Source organism: Coenobita brevimanus, chromosome 96 (assembly GCF_032717465.1).
Source record: "Coenobita brevimanus isolate Jiangsu-jjx chromosome 96, ASM3271746v2, whole genome shotgun sequence".
Classification (NCBI taxonomy): domain Eukaryota; kingdom Metazoa; phylum Arthropoda; class Malacostraca; order Decapoda; family Coenobitidae; genus Coenobita; species Coenobita brevimanus.
This window is the reverse complement of record NC_137049.1, coordinates 8,827,376-8,835,583: the sequence shown is the minus strand read 5'-3', so window position 1 is coordinate 8,835,583 and position 8,208 is coordinate 8,827,376.

Here is an 8,208-nt window from a genome sequence, read left to right as displayed (position 1 = left end):
CCTGCATCATCTCCTGACATTGCTACTTCCTAATCTGTCGTCAGCTTTTCCTCAGTTAACTTGCAAGATCATTTCCCTTTCCCAGGCTCGCATAGAGCTGTCTATCTGTCTATTTATCTATCTATCTATTATGATTTGTAAATATAATATGGACTCATAACATGGCCAGTTCTTAAAGACATTTTTTAAAGATGAGCTAAAACTAAGGTGGGTCGTACGATGTATTCTATTGGGAAGGGATATAAGTAAGCATATTCATTATTTTTAAAAATATTTTAGTACGATGGGAAAAGAAATTTCACCCTCACACTCCTTTTTTATTCTTTATTTCCAACAGGTGGCAGATATAGGCCTACACACTGAGAGAAAATCTGGAGACATTGCTTTTATACTTATGTTAAAAAAAGAAAAGACATTTTATGATGAGATAATTCATAAAGGCTGCATTTAACCGAGTATGAATGAAAATAATGAAGGCTGCCTTATCTCGTCCAGTTCAGAATCTCTTCATAGATGATTTAAATAATCTAAAGTAAGAAAAAAGGCGTCGTCACCGTACTGAAAGGATAAAACCAATGCCTGAATAAGCTTGTGTATCCCATGAATCCGGTGATTTTTTTTTTTTACATTCCTGCTTGATATAGACTTCATTAACCAGTATGTTACATGCGGTTCTCCCAAGTTGAATGAAATAATCTGGAATTGGCAATAATGGAATGCAAATGACGTTCTTGGCCTGATGTCTAAACGAACTAACTCATTTGATTTCATTTAATATTTATTTTTGTTCTCTTAGGAAAGCCTCGTATCTTTTCGAGTTGTAGGGGTTAGGTACAATCTTCGTTAATCTTTTATCTATGTAAAGGGTTTTTGTAAGCTTAATTTTTAACCTCGTAGTTGTATGAATGAAGTAAAAAAAAAAAAAACTAAGAGGTTAGAAAAAAGAACTGTAATAAACCTCTTTAATGTGATTAAGTAATTGTGAGAAAAAGAGTCGGTGAAGGAGTGAGGTACAGTCTATTTTAAAATCCCTGGCGATTAAGCCTCACCCTCCCTCTAGCAAAATGCATGATATTAGTAAAAAAAAAAATGGGTAATGCTGTGATTCTTCGTTATTTAATTACATTTGGTCTTAAGTTTCAGAACCAGTTTCACGTCATACAATCGTGGCTCTAAGCGTTCAAGTCGGTGTATGACTCAGGTTTGGTTAATCAAAATGTTTAGAGTTGAGACAATAAAGAGTGCAAATACTCACCGCTAATGGTAGGCAGACAAAAAGATAAGTCTCTCTCAAACTGAAAAAAAAAAAAAATAATAATAATAATAATAATCCTAAGAACATTACAAGAACAAATTGAACCGTCCCACCAGAATGAAATCGTGTAAATGATTCAGGGACTATGAAAAGTGATACTGGGGAAGTAAAGTCTGATATTCATTCAAAGAAACAACTACCTTTCCAGTTCCGTCTGAAAAAAATATACACCTGGCTAAATACAATGAAAATCCAGTATGAATTAGTGCGTGTTTCAGATCTTTCGACTTTTCCCCTATGTATTCGGCAAACATTGAGACAGTGTATGTGTAAATTGGAGGTCTAGCTACAGTTTCCATCGTTCATGCATCACAGTCACTTGACCAGTTCAACTAACATTCAGCACCTCCGTTCTTTCATGTCGGTGCCACCAACAAATATGTGATTGTATCAAGGTTGTCAAGTGTTACATATGCCACACCTCTGCCACATATTGATTCTGTCCCAGGTTCATATGCTGCCAACTGTACAGTACATGTCTACGACCAGTTTTGTTGGAGGTATGAATGGCCTGATCAATGCAATGCGATGAAGTTTTATTTTGATTTATTCTTATTACCTCAAGAAGACCTTATTCAAAATAGGAAAGACCTTTTAACATGAAAGGACTAGATACAACTGTCCCTAATCTCTTTCATGATTAGTGTGTGAAATCGGATATTGGCAACAGGAAAGAAACAGTTTGATGTCATACTGAAGGGGTTAATAAGGTTTAGTAAAAGTGAAGAAAATGATAAAGTGTGGTGCACACGTGTACGACAAAGGTGAGTGAGACCAGCAGGTACACGAGCAGCATAATTATTAGAGCAAGACTAACTCTGGGTAAGTAAGGGTTAGTACAACGTCAGCAGCTGAATGGGGTTTCAAGAATGCTCATAATCGATTCAGTTCATTTAACCTTTGCGAAACAGTTTTTGCTAGAGAAGTAATGTGATCCTTCCAAGGCAGATGAGAAGAGTCGAAATCATTAGTGATGAATGGGAGTTGCAAAGTTTGGTGAATGAATTTGGGACAGTGTGTAGGAAGAGGACTCTGAAAGTTAATGGTGTTTGAGAGGAATGAAGTCACGGAATGCAAAGTCAGGGTTGGATGGTGAGGATATGGAGAATATGAATGCATTCAAGTACTTGGGTAGTGTGATGAATAAGGGTGGAACTTTTGGGGATGAAGTGCCAAGAGAGTACACCAGGAAAGGAAAGCTGTTGGTTCACTGAAAGTAGTGATGAGAAATAGGGAGGTGAGTATGAAATTTAGAGTCACTGCATGATAGTATTGTGATCCCTACCCTGACGTATGGAAGCGAGGCATGGACCTTGCTAGAGGGGAACAAGTCAAGAGTGACAGCAGTGGAAATGAGTTACTTGAGAGGAGCTTGTGGAGTGACGTGAAGGGACAAGTTGACGAACGGAGAAGTGAAGGAACATTGTGGGGTTGATGTGGATGTGGTTGAGAAAATTAAGAGAAATTCACTGAGGTGGTTTAATCATGTGGAGTGAATGGAGAATGAACGACTGACTAAAAGGGTGTATGTAGGTGAAGTGGAGGGAGGAAGAGGGAAGGGAACACCGAGGATGAGATGAAGGGATGGAACTGAGAGGTATATGAGGGAAGGAGGAGTGAGCTGGGGGTAAGGCAGTCAAATGGTGGGTGACAGAGCGACTTGGAGGAGTTTTGTCTGTGGCCACTCTTTGAGGGATTAGGGCGTCGGGCTATAGATAGATAGATAGATAGATTGTTAATTGACCCATTGCCCACTCTTCCACAAAATTTCATTGATATTCATTGAGAACCTTTGGAGACATTGTGCGGCCAGACACAAAGACAAACATAGGTGACTACATACCCTCCTCCAACTTCACTGCCGGAGGTGAAAATACTCATCGCACGGAAGGGGTCAACAGTTTTGATGAAATACTTAACAGCACAATAGAGTGTTGGGTAATTAGAGAGAAGCAAGACAAGAATCCAAGCCATTGGCAAAAGTTCGCCGACACTTATCTGTTGGTTGTCACAATGGGAGGTGTTAAGTGGTCTACATTGATGTGATGGCGATACGAGGCACACAACGCAAGAGTGTGAAAATGAAGGATGCCCTCTGTACGGAGAGGAGGAATGATGAATATGGCAAGCAGGACACAATGACGGCAAAAGATTGTTGTCGAAGTTTTGCTCGTGGCTGTACTCTTGACTAACCGTAGTTGGGTATGAAAAGAAGCAGGTGTTCATAATGATGACCTGGTGTGTCAGCAGAGCACAACACAGCAGATGTCGGTGATGCTACAGCTGGCACTACTCAGATGCTCTGTCATCTCTATATCACTACATATCCTCACTTCCTGCTACCCCTCCCCCCCCTCTCTCTCTTTGTCATATCTACATCACTGCACCCTCCCTTTCCTCACCTCCTGCTTCCTCCCCCCCCATCTCCCTCATACTGAACAGGTAAACCTTTTCATTTCGATGACGGGTATTCGATTTTTTTTTTCCTACCAGTGTATTACCCCTGGGGGTAGGGGGGTTTCAAGAATACTCCCCCAGTATCCCTGCTTGTCGTACGAGGCGACTAAAAGGGTTGGTGGTGGGTTAGTGCCCCACCCCGTAAAAAGAACTAACTAAAAAAGCAAATAATGCGCCTCGGACCCGGACGGACCATACGTTGACGACTAAGGAACGGACAAAGGACATTCTGAGAGTAGGAACGTGGAATGTGAGAGGAGTGAATGATGAAGTGAAAGAGAGAGAGATTGTCCAGGTGCTTGAGGATGCAAAAGTGGATATATGTGGATTGACTGAAACTAAATGGGAAGGTGAAAGGATGAGAGAATGGGAATACGGTGTAGGTATATGTGCGGGAGTCAGTGAGAATGAGAGGGCAAGAGAGGGAGTATGTCTGATGATAAGCAAGAAGTGGAAGGAGAATATAAGAGAGTATGGAACAGTGGGTGCAAGGATTGTATGGGTGAGGATGAAAGTAGGTATACAAGCATGGGCGATTGTATGTGTGTATGCTCCAACAGAGGATCGAGTGGCAAGAGTGAAAGATGAGTTTTGGGCGAGAGTAGAAGCATGTATGGACAAGTTTGAGAGGAGCGAGAGAGTGCTGTTGATTGGAGACATGAATGGCAAAGTCGGGAATGTACGAGTGGATGGAGTGGTTGGTCAGTGGGGTGTGCCAGCGGAAGTAGATGGGAATGGTAGTGCTTTGGTGGACATCTGTGCTGGTAAGGGGTTGGCAATAGCCAACACCTACTTTCGTCATAAGATGATCCACCGGTATACATGGAGAGTAATGAGGAGGATGGATGGTGAACTTGTTGAACGAAAGGCAATGATAGACTACGTGTGTGTGGATGAGCGAATGAGAAGACAAGTGTTGGATGCAAGGGTGTGGAGAGGGTCGGGGAATGGAGTCTCGGACCATCACTTAGTGATGGCCAAGGTAGAGCTGCAAAGAAAGTGGTTGAGGAGGCGAAGGGGAAGACAGGAGGAAGCAGCTCCTGTGAGAAGAGTGGAGAAATTGCAAGATAGTGAGAAGAGGACAGAGTATAAGAGCATAGTGGAAGAAAGATTGGGAAGGTATGAGTTACAGCAGATGGAAGGGGTGGAAGACGTATGTAAGTTATTCACGGAAGAGATAAGCGCAGCGTGTGAGGCGGTTTGTGGAGTGAGGAAGAGATGCAAGGGTGTGCAAGGGACAGCATGGTGGAATGATGAGGTGAAACGAGCTGTGGAACAAAAGAAGAAGGCATATGGTGAATGGTTGGCGAGTAGAGGTAGGGGAGAAGATGAGAGAGAGAAGAGTGAGGTATATGTGAGCAGGAGAAGGGAGGTTAAGAGACTGGTGAAGGAGAGTAAGAAGAAAGTGGATGAAGAGTTTGGGAGGAATCTGAGTGTGAAATGGAGGGAGAGTAGGAGATTGTTTTGGAAGGAGGTAAAGAAAGTAAGGCAGTGTGAAAGGGGAAATAGTAGGGGAGTGAAAGATAGGAATAATAGATTGTTGGTGGAGAAGAGAGAGAAATTGAGGAGATGGAAGGAGCACTTTGAGGATTTGTTGAATGTAGAGAGTGAGAGCAGTGTGAGTATGAGTGGTTGGGGAATGGCTGGGAGAAGAAGAGATGAGAGGAGGGAGGAAGAGATCAGTAGGTCGGAAGTAGTGGAAGCGATGAAGAAGATTAAGCTGGGAAAGGCCCCAGGAATTGATGGAGTGTGTGGTGAAATGCTTAGGTATGGGGGTGAGATTGTTGTGGAGTGGATATGGAAGTTGTGTAGATTGGCTTGGGAAGAGGGACGGGTTCCAGAGGACTGGAAATCAGGTATAATTGTTCCTCTGTACAAAGGAAAAGGGGAGAGAGAAGTATGTGGTAACCATAGGGGTATTTGCCTTCTTAGTGTGACTGGTAAAATATATGGTAGAATACTCATTGATAGGGTTAGGCATATGACAGAGGAGCTAGTTGGAGAAGAACAAGGGGGATTTAGGAAGGGAAAAGGGTGTGTAGATCAGGTATTTGTTCTAAGATGTTTAGTGGAGAAGTATCTAGAGAAGGGAAGGAAAGTGTACGCTGCCTTCATGGACTTGGAGAAAGCTTATGACAGAATAGATAGGAAAGGTATGTGGAAGGTATTAAGAATATATGGAGTGGAGGGGAAATTGTTGAGTGCTGTGAAGAGTATGTACGAGGGAGCTAGGGCTACGGTGCGAGTGGATGGTGAGCTGAGTGAGTTCTTTGATCTCAATGTGGGACTGAAACAGGGGTGTGTAATGTCTCCATGGCTGTTTAATATATATATGGATGGGGTCGTAAAGGAGGTACAAGGTAGGGCAGTGGATGTGGGGGTGGCCCTAATGAATGAGGGTGAGATTTGGAAGCTTCCGGTGTTGCTGTTTGCTGATGATACAGTATTGTTGAGTGAAGATGAATGGGAGTTGCAAGGTTTGGTGAATGAATTTGGGACAGTGTGTAGGAGGAGGAAGCTGAAAGTTAATGTAAACAAAAGTAAAGTTATGGTGTTTGAGAGGAATGAAGTCACAGAGTGTGCAGTGAGGTTGGATGGTGAGGATATGGAGAATGTGAGTGCATTCAAGTACTTGGGTAGTGTGATGAGTAAGGATGGAACTTTGGGGGATGAAGTACGTGAAAGGGTACAGCAGGGAAGGAAGGTTGTTGGCACACTGAAAGCAGTGATGAGAAATAGGGAGGTGAGTATGGAAGTTAAGAAGTCACTGCATGATGGTATTGTGATCCCTACCCTGACGTATGGAAGCGAGGCGTGGACCTTGCAAGAGGGGAACAAGTCAAGAGTGAGAGCAGTGGAAATGAGTTACTTGAGAGGAGCATGTGGAGTGACATGGAGGGACAGGTTGACGAATGAAGAAGTGAAGCAACGTTGTGGGGTAGATGTGGATGTGGTTGAAAAGATTAGGAGAAATACACTGAGGTGGTTTGGACATGTGGAGAGGATGGAGAATGAAAGACTGACTAAGAGGGTGTATGTAGGTGAGGTGGAGGGAGGGAGAGGGAGGGGTAGACCGAGGATGAGGTGGAGGGATGGAGTTGAGAGGTATATGAGGGAGGGGGGGGTGAGTTGGGGGGAGGGGAGTCAAATGGTGGGTGACAGAGTGACTTGGAGGCGTTTTGTCTGCGGCCACCCTTTGCGGGATTAGGGCGTCGGGCTATAGATAGATAGATAGTATTTCCAGACGATTTTATTACACATGAGAAAACTCCTGGTGGTGACAGAGGTAATGAAATTTATGTCTAGCCTCTCCAGTTCGAAAAGTCTCTCCAGAGCTGAACAAAATCGTCCTGTGGTAGCAAGAATGAAAACTTTACCCCACGCGCTCGGCGGTTGCAACTGCCCTAGTGTCCTCTCAAGGTATCACGGTCTTCAAGAAAGTAATTTTAGTACAGCATGCAACGCAGATAGCTATCTGGTTATTTCAGACTGCAAAAACTGTACTGTATAGGAAGAATAATATATACCTATTTTGGGATGTATAATGAAGCCACCAGTTAGTCCGAGGCAGCCTGCTTATCGACTGGATGCGTTGAAAACCTATATATATTGTTACTGACGGGACGCGCCAGTGCATCAAATATTTAAATCAATAGGAAATGTATCGTAATGATCCAAGCTAACCTAACCTAGCTGAACCTAATCGGAGGCTTCGTCCCCAGACCTGTTTGATTTTAACCACCTAAGATCGACACTTAACCTGATCTAGAGAAAACCTGTCAGGCCTAATCCCAATCTCAGTTCTAACTTACTAAACTCCATTTAATTTATCATATTCTAACCTATTACAACCTAACCTATCGTATCCTAACCTAACCTAACTTATCCTGACTTAATCAACTGAAATTATCCATAACTAATATATCGATAGAGAACTGGATATTACGTAAAGAAAAGAAAAAATGAAGTGCGTTTGAAGTGTTTTGCAGCAAGTTTTATTCTTTGTGATATCACAGTCGAGGAGACGGTATGCGTTATACAAATTAGCCTTTACATATTTCACAGGTAAAGTTTAAAAACTGCCCAGTATCTGCAGTAAATTATGAACCACAACAAAATCCAGTGAACGGGTCATTCCAACTGAACATTTGGGATGCCAACGCCCGTGTGGCAAAGTATTGATAAGAAATATTGCCTCACGTTGTTTTGGCTTCAGGCTCGTCTGAACCCTGTGGACTGCACGCTTAATTAAGTTGCCCTTCTCCTGCATGCCACAGTCCCCCTTTCAGGCGATAGGGAAGTACATGAGGGACGTTTGTATATCCAGGCAGTTAAGCCACCCAGTAATATCGGTACCACCACACGAAGGCGCCCTACCAAAGATGATACAAACAATGGACTTTGGACCTGCGAGGAGAGAGAAACCCAACCATCCA